The sequence below is a fragment of the Mastomys coucha genome, unplaced genomic scaffold (genome assembly GCF_008632895.1).
Source record: "Mastomys coucha isolate ucsf_1 unplaced genomic scaffold, UCSF_Mcou_1 pScaffold3, whole genome shotgun sequence".
Taxonomy (NCBI): Eukaryota; Metazoa; Chordata; class Mammalia; order Rodentia; family Muridae; genus Mastomys; species Mastomys coucha.
The window spans coordinates 70220049-70240437 of NW_022196909.1; positions in this window are offsets into that span (position 1 = coordinate 70220049).

Consider the following 20389-nt stretch of genomic DNA (forward strand, 5'->3'; position numbering starts at 1 on the left):
GCATTCTTCTACATGCAGACATCCAGATAAACCAGCACCATTTGTTGAAGACACTTTCTTTTTTTTCCATTGTATGATTTTGCCTTCTTTGTCAAAAATCGTCAATAGGTTTGTGGGTTTATTTCTGGGTCTTTGATTCAATTTCATTGATAAACTGTCTGTTTCTATTCTAAAGCCATGCAGTTTTTATTACTCTTGCTCTGTAGTACAACTTGAAGCCAGTGATGGTGATTCTTCCAGTGGTTCTTTTATTGTACAGGATAGTTTTAACTATCCTGGGGTTATTTGTTTGTTTGTTTCTTTGTTTTTCATATAAGGGTAAGAATTGTTCTTTCTAGGTCTATAAAGAATTTTGCAGGGATTTTTGAAGGGAATTGCAGTGAATCTTTAGATTGCTTTTGCTAAGATGACAATTTTTACTATGTTAACCTACCCATCCAAAAGCATGGGTGATCTTTCCATTTTCTGATAACTTCATCAATTTATTTTTCAGAGACATAGAGTTCTCATGCAGGTCTTCTACTTGCTGTGTCTACTCTCTTCACTCTATGTCCCTAATCCCTTTTACCTGCTTTGTCATTCAAGACATGGTATCAGCTCAAAGACAGTGACTTACAAAGGCTACTTGATCATGACCCAGCCCTTAGGGGCAATCCTACACAGAAGCTTATTTACCTATTAGTAGTTTCACTTATAAAAATAAATTTTGAATAACAAATAATCACTAAATAAGTTAAAATAGAATTTTATCATAAGTGGTCTTTCTCAATTCACTTTTTAACTTTGAATTACAATTGGTGTTTAAATTGATATATTTATGGAATACATTATTATCTATTAATGCATGTATATATTGTCCAATGTCTTAATTAAAGGTAGGTATTATCAATTTTCAAAAAACATTCTTGGGAATTAGTTTTAGCAAAAGAACAACATGAATGGCATGATGTTTAAAAATATGTACAATTTGATTGTCTCTAATTGGGGCAACTCTAAATCTCTAAAGAATGTACAAGAGAGAGTCTTCACTTGGGAGTTCTGTAAAATAATTGGTAATGAAAACATTTCATTGTCTAGTGGCAAACATGTTATGAATGACCAATTGCCTAAGATATTCTCATCCAAAAGATGATGAGAAACAAGAAATTAATTGCAACTTCAACTGCCCATCTGTGGGATTTCTGTAGTTTGACAGTTAGCAGTGGTGAATACAAACCTCTTACAAACTCCAGACTCCATTTTGGAAAGTCTTTGCCTCAGTGGCTTTGCCTCAGAGTTGTTTCCATTAAAATATTAAAAAGACCTCATTCAGATCAGACTCTTTCATAATTTGTGTAGAACCCAGAGTTTGTTAGTGGAGACAAAATTTGGTCATTTCAGGAGAAAGAACACAGATTTCACAATCCCAAGTCTCTGCCCAAAAGTGAGAAAAATCTACTTCAACAGGACATATGGGAAAATTATTTAAAATTGTCATGGTTTGAGTTCATTAAAGAATTTCTGAGACTCCAAATGTTCCTAGATCTGGTGGAGATTAGTCTGTTAGTATGTTGTATACATTCAGAATTCTGGCTAACCATTTCCCAACTGTCTCTCAAAAATACATTATTCATTTTTTATTTATCAAAGAAATTCCCATTGAGTATTTTTCTCATGACAGATATTTTTCCAAATATTGAAACAGTGGATGAGCTCTCAGCCTTTATGAACTCTTGTCAAAGATAAAATAGAGAAGAAAAAGCACATATTTCATATAGAGGTCATCTTCATAGAGAATCATTGAAATCATTGGATAGTGCCCTATGTAGGACCTTCTGAACACGTGGTCCATGAAGGCCCATTTCAGGAGATTGATTCATTCAGTGCCAGAACATAGCCTGTGGACTTCAGAGGACATCTCCATTTTAGAAAGAATCATGGACACCAAAATCCAATTACCAAGTGATCAAGAAGAGAGTGCCTGTCTCTTCTTTGTGGGTATGAACCTAAGGCTCAACTTTGAAAACTTTCAAAACAACTAAAGAGTTTGGAACATGGAAATAAAAATGTCCTGCCCCCTCTTCTCTGCTTGTTATTCTTAAAAAGAACAGATGGCCAGTCTCACTGCCAGAAAACTCTCTCCTACTTAATTTAGCACACAGAACTCTCTGCTCTCATCTCCCCTCTCATCTACTGTCAGTACTGTAAATTTTAGCACATAATTATTTTTGGATGTCTTCCTGTTTTTCTTGCTTCTCCTGCTAGGTCATACCTAGGCAAGCACTGTCAGTGGTTTTCTCATATTATCCAAGGTGACAGAGGAATTGGTTTGTGTGTAAAAACTCGTTCCCATTGTTCTTGGATATAAATCCAAACTCCACTTTTCAGTTGCCACTGTAGTATGCTTGGTTGCTTATCAGACAATGATCAAGAAAAAATAGATGAAATCAAGTTCACTTTCAGGTTTACCCTAGTGATAATATTCTCATTCTCTTTCTTTTTTTCCTCTTTCTTTCCCTCTCTTTGTCTCTTTCATTGTCTATCTTTGTCTCCCTGCTGATACCGGCCCTGGGATCCCTGAATGACTATGTGGATCAGAGTCTAAATCATTAAGTATATATTTTTTAAGAATAAGAAATAAATTCTCTTTTGTGGTTCCATAAAATGTATTGGTTTTCCTGCTGTAGTGTCTAGCATTCTACTCTCATATGCTAACCTGAGCCTGAGACAGGATTATAAAACTCTGTTTACAAGGCTGTTAAAACCTATGAGAATCATTGCTGTTTCTACCAGGGCAGAGCAAACCACTTGCTTCAGTCATGCAAGAGATTACTTCTGTCTGATGCCCAAGCCTGTCTTAGCCAAATCTCCTGATACTTTATCTCTACAATCAGTGATAGCTAATGTTATGTTGATCAAAACATTATTGTCATGTTAGGTATTAACCACAACAAACTCCTGATGTCAGTTCAGATTCACGGAGATGGTGAGAAGCTGTGTGCTAAGCTGTATTTAAGAACAGAAGGGGAAATTGATAGATACAGGGAGAAAATAAGAATTTCTCTTCTTCCCAGTGCTGTAACACTCCTGATTAACTGTCATGAGCTATAAACAGATCATAGTGCTCTTATTAATCACTAGGCAGACCTCAATTATCAACAGCTCCAGAAGTAGGTCTTCAACAGCTCACTCCAGATGCCTTCCAGGAGATAAAAATATCTATGTAGTTGAAGAGTAAAAAGAAAAATGTAAGAAATAAGCTCATAGACAAGAAGTAAAGCTTATGAAAACTGAAAGATAATTAAACCCAAAAGTATTTCAGGAGATCAGTAAATTAAAATGAATGTGGCTGTGTGTATCTCAGCTATTCCAGATCAATTCACTTCACCAAAATTTTGAATTTATATATTTCAAACTTAAAAAGCAAGTAGTGTGGCAGTTTCTCAAACTAGCACTCTAATTTGGAAAATAAAAGTGCCTTTTTATAAACACTTCACTGTATGTATTTTATAAGTGCACGATGCTAATGTATTTTGCCTAATGCCAATTTTCCTATAAACAGACTTTGGAATAAATAAGCAGCTGGATCTTTAATTATTTGGCCTTGTTAGCCTCTTTTTCATCAAAGACCAGTTTCTTCCATTTGATGCTCTCTTCCATTACCAGACCCCCTGACTCACAGTTTAAGTGAAAGTCTACAATAGGACCTTGATAAAGCTTAGGGCAGCTCTTCATTATTTCTTGTGGACATATAAAAAAAAATAACAATAGGTACTTTTTCTCATGCAAATGTGGCTGCCTTTTCTGGGCCTGCACAGGACTAGACCCAAAACAATCAATCAAATACCAGGGAGAGTTTCTCCAGGTCCTATTCCACAAAGCTGAAGTTAGTAAACTAATGAAGAATTCTGGGCACAAGGAAGTAATCTCCTTCTGCTGAGTGCCTTCTGGTGCATCGACTAGACTCCAAACTGATCACACATATGTCTCTGTAAACATCCAGTGAGGAGTGACAAAGCAAAGCAAAAAGATTTGAATGTAGGGAGAGAATATGTAAAGAGGCAAGGGGTTAACTGGAGTGTCAGAGAGACAAAAATGTGAGATATCTTAAAGGAAGTGAAATCACCAGAGCCAACAGTGCTTCCACCAAGAGCCACACAACAACAAAACCTAGAACCAGATACAAGAAAACTCTTCAAAGAGTTGGTCAGGGGAGTTCAAATGGCTCCTAAAGATTTATAGATTTCCAATATATCCTTGATATTCATGTATCTGTGGATCAGAGAGCATCAGAGAAGATAGGGTAGAATGATTTGTAAGAACCAGAATATCAGATCTGCTGTGAAACATTCTTTCTTATAAACAAGACTAGTATTAACATGACTGAAACAATCAATGGAAACTTTAACATTGAAGGGGAAACACTTCACAGACTCCTATCTCAAGACAAAGAACTACAAATAACTATTGATTGCTCAAAGAATTAGCCTCTTCCAGGGCTCTCTCTATTGCTTATCCAACATATATCAATAAGCTTTGAAATTATATAACAAAAATTAATTTACCAGGTTCTATGAGTGTGGGGATGTGTTAAGTGTGAACCTGTGTGTGTGTGTGTGTGTGTGTGTGTGTGTGTGTGTGTGTGTGTGTGGTGAAAGTAGACATAAAATTGTTGAGCAGGACAAAGCAGACATATTGGAGTTCCATAGAAAGAGAGGAGCTGAATGTGATAAGAAATATGTTCAACATACAATATATCCACGACTAAAAACTTAGATAAGTAAATTACTCATTAACAACAAAGTTCATATTTATAATCAAGTATAACAACTACATGTAAATAGCAAAGGAGTATATTTAAGCCCATTTCTTTATCCATTATGTAATTTGACCCACCAGCAACAGATGTTTTCTCCATATAGACATCAGATTATATTTCATAAAAGCAGCTGACAGTCCAAGTTCCTTCAGAGGCCACCCAGGGGTTTCTTGAGCCCTATAGTCTTTTTATTATGCTGCCTCTATAGTGGGATGCATTTCTAAAGTAGCATTTAAAGTATACCGAGGCAAGGAGGGTAGAGGGCATCATTCTAGAGAACAGATACACAGACATAAGCAATAAAATCTCTACAAAGAATCCCTCAGGAATTTGTAAGTGGGAAAATGGATGAAATCAAGAAGTCTTAGCTTAAGTTCTTTCTGTGATGCATACTGTGAACTAAAGATTGGTGATCGCCTGAAACTTAATATTAAAGTCATCATCTCCTGTGTGAAACAAGAGCATGGCGTGTTGTAGAATGTAATTAGACCAAAGTATTTGAACCTTAAGAATGGCATATTCCTGTAATCCCAGCTACTCTGAAGAATGAGACAGGAAGCTTGCATGATAGAGGCAGGAGTAGGAGTAAAAGCTTGTCTCAAAGTGAAATTTTAAAAAGATTAGTAGTATAGTTCAGTAGCACACTTACCTAGAATGTCTGAGATCCTAGATTGCAGCCAGAGCACTGACAAACTAAAACAAACACACACAAAACCGAAAAAACCAAATTGGTATCATATGAAAGAGACAACGGAGAGCTCCTTACCTATCCACGGGAGAAGACAACAAAATAATTGAGTACAGCTCAGAAGTGGGTCTTGATTAGAACCCAGCCATGCTAACATCTTGACCTTGGAACTATGCCTTGACAGTGTGGTATGATGAGGAAGGGCACAATAATCCAAAGAAGAAAGTTCATTCACCAGCCCCAAGCTTTGCATATGGAGCCATTTTCCCATGCCAAAATTTCTGTATGTGAGCCATGATTGGCCTCTGCTTCATGCCCACCTCATGAAGCATAGGCCAATCATGGCTCACATCACATGGCTGATGAAATCAGAATTATAAGTGACACTATTCTTGCTAGTCTGAAGCTATTTTAGGTTTGATTCTTTTGTGACCATGCTTTACTGAGATACAAAAAAAGGGGGTTGTTGTCTTAAATTGACATGTTATTGCTTGGTTCAATTCAAAATTTTATAATTTCTCTTGATCCTGCCTGGGGTGAGTTTTGTGTCAATCTATCTGCATCAAGAACTAAGGTAACTAATAATTCCTTTCAGAGCTTCTGGGAGCTCTGACAGGTGAAAAGGAGACTGAATAATAATACAGTAAAAGCCATGTAATCCAATTTGAGTTACTTTGAAGAATGAGAAATTTATGACTTGATTTTGGGAGAGAAGAAAAATAGTGCTATCTAAGGAAAATAAATGTACACTAACGATTAGAGCAGTCAGTGTGGGCTAATGTTTATGTTTATCACTAATGTTTATGTTTATCACTATAGAATATCTAGCAAAGTTCATATTAAAAAACACTGAGTTGGTTTATTAAAACAGGTCTAAAAACTATCATAAACATATGCCAGCATCTTCTGCATGTGATTATTTCTCTAATTGTATTGACTTTTTGCTTGAGTGAAATGAAGCAACTATTAAATCTGTTAGTGAATCATTGGGGGCCTTTTTTCTAAGGTTGCTAAGAGCACAAAGCCAGGGTGACAGCAGTGGTATTGTATAACTGAAGTATCCACTTGACAACTCGTGAGAAGAAAAGGATTTGTCTGTATTATCTGAGAATGTGGACACAGAAGACCCACTTACCCAAGGGGTAGGTCAGCAAAGTCACTCTGCATAGCTGGTGGCTCATATCAATACCACTAGTGAGAAACCTTTCTTTCTCAGAGGTTCATTGGGAGTGTTTAATAAATTCCTGAGTTGTTTTCTTAATCATTAAAACAGAATAGGCAACAACAAATAAAAAGTAAAGCAAAACAAAATTAAAGAAGTATGGCTTCACCAAGATTCTTTTAGAAAAGGACGTTATTAAAGAAATTAAAAAGAAGGCGTGTTTGCTAAGACTATACTCAATGAAGAACAGTATGAAGAGTGAATAAAGAACTCTAGATTTCAACAGTGCAACAGGCAATTCAAATGAGAACTAGACTTGGGCAAAAAACTTAAATGTTCCTGTCCTTTCTTTCGTGTCGTGTGTGTGTGTGTGTGTGTGTGTGTGTGTGTGTGTATACACAAGCACATATACAAACATTTACATGGATGTGAATGTTAAAGAAATCCAGATTAAAAATGTCATGTGCTTCATACTAATTAGGATGACCATTACCAAAAACATAAAATGGCAAGTATTGCTTGTTGATAGGAGTCTAAAATGGTTTAGCTTTTCAAGAAACAGGTAAGAGACTCGCTAGAAATTGAAACATGGACTTATCATATGACCACACTGTTCCATTTCTGCATATATAAATAACCAAAGTAGTTGAACTCAAGAACAAAACTTAAATAAGAACTCTATTCTCCATAACAGCATTAAGCACAGCAACCAAAAGTTAGAAAGAATTATCATGACATAAATGAATAAGTTAATTACCAGATGCCTCAAGATAAAATGAAACATTTGTAAGTGTTCAGTGTGAGTAGATTTTAAAATATTATGCTATGTAAAATAGAACACTCATAATTGGACAAATAACAAATGATTTTATTTCTGTTAGATGCCTAGAGAAGCCAAGTTCATAGAGAGAGACAGCATAACAACGTTTATAGAGGCCAAAAGAAGAGAAATCCAGGAAAATATTGTTCAATGGTGCTGAGCTTGTATAGGGTAGTTAATAGGCTCTGTGAATGGACAGTTGTGATGGTCACATAGAACTGCAAATGCTCCCAACACATCAAGAAGTCACTCAAACCATTAATATATTAAGAGTGAGAATATGCACACTATATCAATATTTTAAAAAACTACTTAAGCAAAATGAAACTCATTAGAGGCCTTCTTTGAGATGCTGAGAGATGTATGAACCTCTTTGTTTATACTTTAGCTATTTGGACTAGAGGGAATAATTGAATGTTAGCTTGTAGAAAAGGATGTCTTCTCTCAACTTGTGAGGCAGTTTAATAACCTGTCTTCAACAATGTGGACTTTTCCTAAGTAAATGGAAAAAAGTCTTAGTATAACTGACAAAAAAGCAAACTAACACAGGGAGGTCATTAAATACTTCAATGACTAAATCAGCTCTGTTTTCAACTTATGTTCTCCTTATGTGCTCTATAGATAACAAAATCAATAAGTAAGACTGCAAAGTAAAATGGCAGATTTTTCAAATATCTGAGTGTCATCAGGCAAAATTATCTAGCATAGCAGCTGCTCCTACTTATAGACATATCACTGGGCAAGTACTCTACTCAGTTATTTGATCCTTATAAACCATGTAAAGTGGGTATCAATTTTCTTTCCAATTCACAAAAAAGAAAAGAAAATTGAAATGAGAACATAAAAATAACTCAGCAATAAGTGCTTACCAAGAAATAATGGAACTGGCATTAAAATCTGATTCTTCTAAAAATGAAATCACCACATCTTTTCTGCTTCACTATATTTATCAGACATTCTAGATTTACAAGAATCCCTCCTACAGTTTGAGCCACTGATTTGTGAATCTGATCCATCTTCCTCCTCCCCTCTGAAATGTATACATAGAAACCTGCATATGAATGTTGCGTGTATAAACATAAAAATCTGCAGAAAGTAGAGTTCTCATCTGCTGATAAAAGAGCCCATCAACCTTGTTTGGCAAGCGTCATCTAAACTAATGGAGGTCAGTGTGTGCTCCTCTCTGGGTAAGAGTGACTGTGCTCATCAACACATATCTGCCAGAACCTTGAAACTGCTATCCACCCAGTCTCAAACTGCAAGTGGTTGCATCTTTCACTCCCAGTAAACAACAAAAACACAACAATCGCTCAGTCCCACATCATCTGCTTTGCTGCTATCCCAGAATTCTTTTGCCTCATTCCTTGACTGGTCTTTGAAAGAGGTGCAGTTCTTTCCACTCTTCTAGATTCTCATCTGATACACTCCATGAGGGCAGTGGGAGCAGAGATGATGGGTGTGAGGGGTAGTTGGAAGCCCTGTGAGAAGATACCAGATTGGCTATCAGGAGGCAGATCAACTTTACTTTGTGTGATTCAAAACTTTTAAAGTTTTGGGGATTGAGGGTAAGAACATCGAAATGCCTCATTAGCATGGAGAAGCATTTTAGGAATCTCAGCTGCAAGCTAAACAGGCTCTTATTAGGAAAAGGGTAATTAATTTATCCTGTAATCTAACTAAGGTTATTTGACATTCTTCATGGAGAGGGAGGGGGCTTAGAGTTCCCCAGACAACATCAGAGAAGGAGAAACTCTGCTATTGGAGGGAGTTTCCCATATTGTACCAAGCCCAGAGGTTTTCTGGTCATAGAGGACTTCGACCTTATTTTAGCAGTTTTCCCTCAAAGAGGCAGCTTTGAAAGCCCGGAAATCCAAAGCAATTGCTACAGCAAGGTTGCAATTATTGAAAGTCCCCTAGTTATGCCAACACTTTCCCCAAGGAACCTAAATCTCAAAATAAGGCCACCAGTTCAGGCATGTTCCTTCCATCCTAAAGCTGCTCCAGCCTAAAGCGGACTGTTTCTACCCTCTAACAGCCTAAAGCGGACTGTTTCTACCCTCTAACAGCCTAAAGCGGACTGTTTCTACCCCCTAACAGGAGAGGGGATGCGCTGATGTATTGTCATTGCAGACTAGGAGGAGCCTTGGTTTTTGAAGTTCAAGGTCTGCATTAAGTTCACTTCTGCAAGGGTTTCCAATCACTAAATATGCTATGCACCTTGTTCTTTATGTCTGTTCTGATGATACAAAAGCACTTGATTTCCTGCCCAGTAGTTGCCTAGAGAAGAAGACCCCTAAAGTGTATACTCACACAGGCTTCATAGTTCTCTTTAATTTCATCCCATGGAAGAGCTTCAGAGTTTTTCCTGATGGTCCCATGGGGGCCACTTTAAATGATCTGGCCATTTTCATGTCATTGCTGCTCTTCCTTCTTGCACATTAAAGAAAATTCTATGGTTTTGCATTACATTTTCCTTAGAGAAGACTAAGGTTCAGCTTTTTATTTTAAACAAATGTCCACAAATGACACACCCAATCAGAGTAAACATTTGCATTCTCTTTGCCTGTTCTAGGTCTAAATGATATCATAAATATAATAAAGTCCATGTAGCAGTAACTGAAAAAGTACACATGAATGATTTTTTTTTCAAGACAGGGTTTCTCTGTGTAGCCCTGACTGACCTTGAACTCTGTAGACCAGGCTGGCCTAGAACTCAGAAATCTGCCTGTCTCTACCTCCCAAATGCTGGGACTAAAGGCATACGTCACCACTGCCTAAATCTCTTACAAATCTTACAAATCTTCTTTCTGGGCCCCATACATAATAGACTACAAGGCTTTATGCTACATTAAGCATTTGGTCTCTGGGCTTTCTCAGATGGGCATATATTGGGTACAAAGATGATAAAATAACAAAAGCCAAACATCCTCCATTTGTCACTCCCAATTTCTAATTAAGTTTTTTTCTATAATCCCTTCCAGCAGATAATGCCATGTCTGTCACTCTCCTCCCATTCTGTGACATGCAGTATGATTTATAAGGCCACATATGTTAAGTGAATGCTCAATACAAAAACATATCAGAGCCACTCAGCTGCAGATAAAGTGACAGTGTGAGTGTTTTTCATGTAGGCACAACAGGAAATAACCTCAGTAAACTGTCCATATCCATACCAAGACCACACATGTACCTTTACTGTTGTAATACTTAATGGTGTTAATACACTTGAAGAACAGAATTATATATCTCTAAATCTCTTCTGATGGCAGGTACACAGCAAGTGAGAATTCAGCCACCTGTGGAGGTGAGATGCCAAAGCATAATAATAACCTTATAATAGGAAGTGATGATTTGAAAGATACCAGCTGCTCTCCCAAATGGCAGAAACTAACAAACACATAGGTAGCTATATAATTCTGGGTGTGGGGATGGCAAAATTCTTTTCTCATCAGCCATCCTCCATTGATGTACTCATTCATCACTCAGCATATGTGCAGTGAATGCCAACATCACTCTGAGTCTTGTAGGTTACCTGCAAAGAGAACATGGCAAGAAAAATAGGAGGAGAGAGAAAAGGAGAGGAGGAAAAAGTGAGAGAGAAGGAAAAGGAAAGAAGGAGAAAAAAGGAAGACTGAAGAGAAAGAAAAGATGGAGAAGCTGGAAGAGAGTGAAGAACAACAGAGAAGTACTATTGTTGGCTCAGTATTTAAAATTTGGAGAAATATAAATCCCATATTTATAAAATACAGCCTCGAAAGATGATGTGGATTAGAGCTTCTTGCAACTTACACTGAGAGGGAAAGTTGCTAAAAACTGAGCAATTAAAGCAGGAAAAATCTATCCATCATCTCCCTCTGTATTTGTGTTTGTGTGTGTGTATGTGTGTGTGTGTGTGTGTGTGTGTGTCTGTGTGTGTGTGTGCTGTCAGCATTGTAATGGACTGTCTAGAACATAAATTAAAAAAAGAAAGGAAGAAAGCCTTGTTACCCCCAACCCACTGAAATACTGTCCCTTCCAGTTGCCAAAGCATTTTAGAGTGGTTTCATCTTGCTCTTTTAGAATTGTTATCCATCCAAAAGGGCTGTTTTGTGTAAGGTCAAACTATTACAGACCTGACTGTAGAGAGAGATTAGTCTTGTGTTTGCAGAGCAGTAAGAACGTGATACAATGTGTGGCAGCTTTTATTGCTGGTAGCCTCAGAGGACGCAGTCTCAAAGACAGCCACCAACGAAAGAAACCTTGCTCTGAAACCAGGATCCTTCTGCCCAGGAATTAGGCATTGGGTTTCCTGGACACAACTTGGAGCAAAGACTCTAGCACTCTCAGATTCTATTTCTGTTCTTTTAGCTTAGCTCCACCTTTCATAAAAACAATCTTTATTTTTCTCTCATTCATCTCCATGGCCTCCAGAATTTTTTGTGGATTTACTATAAAATAATGTGTACTTTATATTCTGTGCAAAATCTGTTAATATATATGCATGTATATACAATTACACATATGTTTATGAATATATTAAACATATTATATCTGTATGTATCCATCAATATGTGTGTTTTAAAACCTGAAAGTGGAAGAAGGGCTATTTTAAGGGATAAAGAAGAACTGGAAGAAAAAGTAAAGAAGAGAGGAGACATGGAAAAGACTAGTGTGAGATTCTGAGTATGTTACAATGATTTGTATCTAGGAAAATGTTATAATAGAACCTTTGTTTCTGAAAGGCAGTGTGTGTGTGTGTGTGTGTGTGTGTGTGTGAAAACTTAAAAAATAAATGCACAGTAGAAAATCCTCCTTATTTAAAAGTTTCTTGACTCAAAGTTGCTAGTAATCTAAACTATACATTAAGCGAATTTGACATTTCTGAATCTTTGGGAAAATGTTAAAACCAAATGATAATAAATAAAAGCAATAATAAAATATTCATGGTTAAATGTAACCCCATCTTTTTATTCAACTAAATTTTACTCCTAGCATTTACAACCTCAGTGCCAGGTTTTCATTTTTTCATGCAACACATATTTCCCAAGAGTATGCTTGGTGCTAGGCACTATGGTTAACTACATTAACTTGAAATAAGTATGATTGAAAAGGTGTGCTCTAAAATGTCAAGTGTTAACTCTGCACTTTGTTGTCCCAGGTGCCATTCCTTTCTCCAAAATGTTTGTATCAAAAGCTGTTTCTGTATTGGGTCTTTTTAGATAATGCCTTACCTTGAAGTGACAACAAAGTTAAAAACAAAACTTACGTATGGTTCATATATCCATCCAATAACCTGAAGAGAGGTGTTGTATAAAATTGTCAGTGTCTGTTATTGTACACAGGACTAAGATGGTTTTGACCATCTTAAAGAACAGTGAGCATTGAAATATCTTTGAGGAAGGAGAATTTCTTCACAAAATGACTGGAGCTCTTGTCTTAAGACCTTGTCCTTAAAGCCAGTATCAACAGGATCTAAGGGTAGAGTTTTAGTGTACTAAAGCCAAAATCATGTGTGTAGGCCCAAGTGAAGAGACTGTGGTTTAAATAAAATAGCCATCTCTGAAGAATAGCTTCATCCACCATCATCAACCCGCATGGAGGCATCATCTGCAACACAGCCATTGTGGGACTAATAATGAATTGCTGGGTCCAGTGACCTCTACATTAAGTTACTCCTAAAATCAGAGGGGTGAGGGAAAGGCTTCATTCAAGCTTCTCCCTAGTTTTATTTTAACTCTGCTAAGTGACACAAAAGCAAAAAATGATTAAAAAAATAAACCTCTTCTATCTGCACAACTGATAAGTTTCAGATTTTGAAGCATTTCAAGTTTTGGAAGCTTAGATGGAATGCTTGGCTATGCAGTAGGTTGTGGGAGGTGCTGAGTTCTAGATAGCAGGTGCTGGGGAAGAGTGATTCTCACTTTCCAGGGAGTCAGAAAAAGATCCTGGGGAAGAAGAGCTGAAGTGAGGAACATCTTTCTGCTCCTCACCCTCAGCACCATCTGGCCCATCTTCGGCTGTTGCTGAAAATGTGTGCCTATCTCGCCACCAACAGCCTTCACTTTGCCATCCTGATATGGTTGCATGAAAAGAGTGTGTAAGACTAGGGCTCACACTTCTTTCAGAGTTCTACCCAGTGGTCCTTGTTTTTGAAGGTGCAGAAGCAGTATCCCTTCAGGAGAAACTCTAATTCAGAGTTTGAACTTGGATATTTTCCTGAATTAGTAATGTATGACAAGACATTATCACTACTTTGGATAAGCAGAAATGGCAGCTAATCATCTAGATCGGGGTCACTGGAAAAAACAGACTACATTGACTATAAAGTATAAAGAATAACTGCTATTCCCGTTTTATGTTAATATTACATTCTCAACTGATAGTATGTTCACTAGGACATAAATTCACCATGAATCAAGTATCATCTGAACTAATTATTCCAATACTCAATGCAGAGGAACCACAACCTGGGTGTCCAGTGGAAAGGCAGAGTGCAGCGACCTAGGCAGTGTCTCCCATGCCTTATTGTGTTACAGTTTATAGTATACCATGGAACTCACCTTTTTTGCCATGTGTTAAGTAGATATGAAGATCTAGATAGACAAGTCATGCTGACTTGTCAGCATGTTCAGTTAGAATGACTTAACCTGCCATGTAGGAGAGAGCCTTGTAGCAAAGTAGATCCCCGTGGCTCAGAATGTCCTTAGAGCTCTGTGAAAGGGAATACTCCAGAGAAATAGAACCAGTATAAAAACAAAACTATTTTTAAAAGATGACTCAAAAATTATAGAAATCATATAGTAAAAGAACTGTAGGCTGTTAGGATATCAACAGAGCTCATGATCTACTTCAATCTGGTCTATCTTCAGACAGAATTAATCTTTTGATGGGGGTGATAAGTTCTTTGGTCTTGTATGGCCTTTAGCTGATTAGATGAAGCCTACCCACCTTCTAAAGGGCATTTTGGAAGTCATCTTTGTTGGCAGATGTGTTGGCAGTTTATTGAAAGTCAACTGACTCATGCATAAAGGAGCCTTACAGAAACTCCTAGAATAGTTTACCACCTATTCAGATACTACCACCCAAACAAGTTAACATATAAGATGAGCCAACTAAATTCTAGGACCTAATAGTATGTACATTTTTCAGGAAGGGGCAGAAGAGAGTTGCTGTTGAAATGCACGGTTCTCAGTAAGTCCTGACAGTAGTGTTCTAAATGAAGCATAGTAACACAGCAATTTTAAATTACCCATGATATAAACCAGTAAGAAGGTATAATTAAGCTTAACTCTTGATCACCTAGAAAGTCCTAGAAGGCCAGTTTCAACACACAGCTTCTTGCCCAACCTTGCCACTGTTGGAGGTACTTTTCTTTCTCTCCTAGGAGCTAATGAACAGCAAAGGAACAGTTAAAGAAACAGAGATCAGCTAGGTTCCTGGATGTGTGAATCTAAGAGCTGGAGCCCTCCGTAGACCTTCCTCTCTAATATATACAGTTTCTAGACCATGTCTAATTCCTAAGGAAGTTGTCTCTGTTGGCAGCTGTGTTACATATTTTCCTTTGTCTTGAAGTCATACTTCAGAAGTAAGGGGAAGATCATTTCTCTGGAACATTTGGAATGTGTGCTAAGGCCTGCTCTCATTGAGATATACTCACTCTACTCTGTCTAGGAAGCGATAACCTCCCATAATATTTTCCTGAAGGACAAAATCTAGAAACTTTTCTTCTTGCCATGAGAAACATCCACTGAATGTGAACAGATTCTCCTGAATGACAAAGAAAATGTGACCCAGACATACTCTGAAAGACCTCTTAGGGTTCCTGTATTTTCAACTGGTACATAGATCCTGGTCATCTAGTTCTTTTACATAGCTCAGGATTTGATATGCATCCTTGTTTAGTGCACAAATTGCCTTGGATTCTATGCCCAAGCATCATCATTCTTAGGCCAACTTAGGCAAATATCACATCTACCTTTTGTGCCTGGGTGGAGCTTACCAACATAAGCTCATATTTCTGAGACTACCATCAGTTTTAAGGAATGTCTCTATTACAGTTAGATTTATCATCAGTGCCATACCCAAGAACAACTGTTTCAGTTTCTGTGTTTATCAATCTGGTGGATAGACTCAGCTAGCTCCACTAAGGCAAAACTGACTCATTTCCTAAGAACAAAATTTACAGTACGCTGTCTACTGCCATTCTCAATCATGTTTTGAAGCATTAAAAACCCTCAGCAAATCAACAGTGAGCCAGACAGTTGTCAATTAGATTCTGAACCCTTTGTCAACAAAAAGGATGTCAATTCTGACTTTAGACAGGGGAAGCAAGTGACAGGCAGTGTAAAAGAGTATGAGATGGCACACAAAGACTGTGTTACTATGTTAACTTAGCAAACCTCTTTTAAACATCTTAAATTCCAACATTTCCAGGGGAGCCAAATCAGTTTTTCATGAAAGTAACTTAGCCCTGGTTGTCTACAGGTGATATATCCAGGACTTCCACTGATGCTAACTAAGGTCCAGGGATGCTGAAATGCCTCCTATAAAAATAGCTAAACCTAGTCTTTAAAACTGCCACGAGTCAGCTGATCTGGGCCTCCCTCAGCCCACGGGAGAAACTGGGTCCTAGTCAGGTCGACAAGGCGTAGGCGAAGAAATGATGGCAGAGACGACACATGAAGTATAGGATCTAAATGTATTTCTTAGAAATGGCATCAGACTTTTACAGTCATTGAAAAAGAGAGATGGTAAATCTGGCAGCTCAATAGTTGAGGTACATCTGAGGCTATCTGAAACATACTGGGTCTAAAGCAGCAGCTATCTCCTCTGAACTGGTGCTGCATCCCCTGGGCACAAGTGCTCTGGGCCCGGGGGACTGCAGATTGCATGAATCTGAGTCCTAGCCCATCTAAGTTCTAGTCTTAGTCTGAGCGCCAGTGCAAGTGCAGCGCGAGTCCCTCTGCTAGTCCTGCGAGTCCCAGTCCTAGTATACAAAATGAAAAGCAGGCTTAAGTAGCATACAGCAAGCAGGGCAAATTACAAGAGTCACGTAGGCAGGCAGGGGTGACAGCAAGACTGAGGTCACGTAGGCAAGTGACCGCACATCAAGGTCAGTGGGATTTGGTCCTCAGGTGTGAAGAGGAGTGGAGCCCTCCCTGTTGAGGCATTTTGGTATTCCTAAGCTAATTCTCTGATTCTGCTGGAGGCAATGACTAGGAGGGTCTGACCTGACACTCCTAGCTAATGTCCTTAAGTGAAGGCAGCCCTTCATTACTCTCTAGTATGTGAAACATTTCTAGCTATTGTAAACTATTATTGCCCTAAGGAATGTGCCTGACTCTTGTTAGCTCTAGCATGGCAGTTTCCTTGAGAGAAATTACAGGTTATGGGAAGCTTGGTAATAAACCAGGATAGGTTAGAAACATTGTGTTGGCCAGAAGACAATGCCCAATCTTAACCATATATGAATCATTTCTTGGGGTACCTTTATGCTTAAATATGAGGCTGTGTTGACGATTGGAAAGACTAATCTGGAACACGTCTGAGTTAGGGGATACCAGCAACTGTCTGAAATCCAGGAGGCACAGAATCCTTTTGGATTCTTATTGCCTCTCAGGATTTTATCCCCGATATTTTGGATGTGACTGGAGAAGACGAGTGTGCGTAGCATAAAACCTCTTACATGAGCTGTGTGGTGGTGGTGCACACATTTAATCCCAGCACGTGGGAGGCAGAGGCAGGTAGATTTCTGAGTTCAAGGCCAGCCTGGTCTACAAAGAGAGTGCCAGAACAGCCAAGGCTACACTGAAAAACCCTGTTTCAGGGCAGGGGGGGATGACAAAAAAACAAACAAACAAAAACCAAGCAAACAAAAAACAAAAACAAAAACAAAAAACCTCTTACACGAAGTATAATACCAAATACAAACAGTGTAATTGTACTAAACCACATAGTACAATTATTTGTATCTGAAATACCAATAAGGAAAATGCTTTGATATATTTAATGAAGAGTATTTTTCTCAAATATTTTAATTGGCAGGTCTTTTTTAATTTGTAGAATCAGAACTTGAAGGTATGGAAAGGTTAGCATAATTCATCATATTACTTAATACCACTCAGTGTTTAAACTGTTATGATAGCTCATGAAAATAAATTTTTAGATCTGAAAAGTAAATATGTATTAAACAATGAATCTTGATTTATATGACATAAAGCACAGTCAGCATCCATACAGCAGAGCCCAAATATCACAGAGTGGCTAGCCCATCAACATCCATACGGCAGAGCCCGAATATCACAGGGTGGCTAGCCCATCAGCATCCATATGGCAGAGCCTGAGTATCACAGGGTGGCTAGCCCATCAGCATCCATACGGCAGAGCCTGAGTATCACAAGGTGGCTAGCCCATCAGCATCCATACGGCAGAGCCCGAATATCACAGGGTGGCTAGCCCATCAACATGCATACAGCAGAGCCCGAATATCACAGGGTAGGTAGCACATCAATGTCCATACAGCAGAACCCTGAATATCTTAGGGTGGCTAGCAGATCAACATCCATACAGCAGATCCCTGAATATCATAGGGTGGCTAGTGGGTCAGGTCGGTGAGCTACTGGACAGTCCTGCCTACTAAATTCCCTTTTTTTTTTTTTTTTTGGACATTATCTCCTCAAAGCAAGGAATCACAATAGTTCATTTCTATCCCTAAGTGGAATAATAAATTATCTTGGGCATAACTCAGTGGCAACCTGTGTGACAATAATATATCATGTTCTGAGTTCATTGCCTATCACCTAAAGAGGTAAAATGATGTAGTAGAGAAAAACAACTAAAGAGGTAGAAAATATCTGTTACTCTTCGTTTACACTTAAGCTCATTGGGAAAAATGATGCCACACCAGCGGTGGGCAAATGGCAGTCCAATAAATACCATGTCCAAGCCACCTACCTGATTGAATGGCCTTTAAGAAGATTTTAGAAAATCATATTTAATATTTTAAATGATTAAAAAGTAAGAATTTCATTCATGAAATTCCATCAGAATATAGGAGGGCCAGTTCATTACCAGCACTTTGATTGCCAGGGCTGATTTCTATATCAGCAAAGGTAAGTAGTTGTTAGAGACCATAGCCCCGATTCCTAAATTATTTACAACTAGCTAGATTTTCATGACTAACTTGATGAAATTTACAATTGCCTCAGCAACCAACACACCTCTGGAAAGTCTTTCACTTTTCAGACATGGTTGACTGAGAACAGGAGAACCACAGGGAATGTAGATCTGAGAATAGGAGAACCACAGGGAATGTAGATCTGAGAATAGGAGAACCATGGGGAATGTAGATCTGAGAATAGGAGAACCATGGGGAATGTAGATCTGAGAACAGGAGAACCACGGGGAATGTAGATCTGAGAACAGGAGAACCACGGGGAAAGTAGATCTGAGAACAGGAGAACCACGGGGAAAGTAGATCTGAGAATAGGAGAACCATGAGGAATGTAGATCTGAGAATAGGAGAACTATGGGGAATGTAGATCTGAGAACAGGAGAACCCTGGGGAATGTAGATCTGAGAACAGGAGAACCCTGGGGAATGTAGATCTGAGAACAGGAGAACCATGGGGAATGTAGATCTGAGAATAGGAGAACCACGGGGAATGTAGATCTGAGAATAGGAGAACAACGGGGAATGTAGATCTGAGAACAGGAGAACCCTGGAGAATGTAGATCTGAGAACAGGAGAACCACGGGGAATGTAGATCTGAGAATAGGAGAACCATGGGGAATGTAGATCTGAGAATAGGAGAACTATGGGGAATGTAGATCTGAGAACAGGAGAACCACAGGGAATGTAGATCTGAGAATAGGAGAACCCTGGGGAATGTAGATCTGAGAACAGGAGAACCATGAGGAATGTAGATCTGAGAATAGGAGAACCATGGGGAATGTAGATCTGAGAACAGGAGAACCACGGGGAATGTAGATCTGAGAATAGGAGAACCATGGGGAATGTAGATCTGAGAATAGGAGAACCACGGGGAATGTAGATCTGAGAATAGGAGAACCCTGGGGAATGTAGATCTGAGAATAGGAGAACCATGGGGAATGTAGATCTGAGAACAGGAGAACCCTGGGGAATGTAAATCTGAGAACAGGAGAACCATGGGGAATGTAGATCTGAGAATAGGAGAACCAGGGGGAATGTAGATCTGAGAATAGGAGAACCATGGGGAATGTAGATCTGAGAACAGGAGAACCATGAGGAATGTAGATGGAACAATCCTTTGGACAGTGGTTCCAGATTGAATAAAAAAAGGAAAAGCAGTGGAAAGCTGATGAAGAGGGTAAATTTCTGACATAAAGATGATAAGATGTCTCATTCTCTTGCCACCATAAGTGATACAGCTTTTTCCTCCATGTGGATTATACTCTCAAACTGTGGGCCTTAGTAAATACTTTCTTCCTTTGGTTTGGTTTGACAGATAGTTTTCCACAGTAATTACAAAAGCAAATAGAATACCGCCCTTAACTTGATGAAAAAAAAAAAAAGGTGCCACCACTTTGATAAATGTCTCTGAGGGGTTGAGGTGGCAGTGGGGAGCAGAGGACCTCCCAGTCCTCTCTGTTCCTGACTTCACATATTGGGAACTTGGGAAAGTGTTCTGCATACTTCATTGTTCAAATGTTCTCCAGGGTAACTGAGATAAATGATCCTACATTCTGGAAGATATCTCCTCCTCTTCTTTCTTATGACATTTTCATCATTTCATTCCTCAAAACAGGATGTTCCTCCTAGAAGACAAAATCCTATATGAGTCATATGTGCTTAGTTCTTTCTGCAGCATCTTTCTCCATTTAGAGGTTAACACTTTAAGAGGGATGTGTAAGCTTGCATAAGATAGAGGTTAACACTTTAAGAGGAATGTGTAAGTTTGCA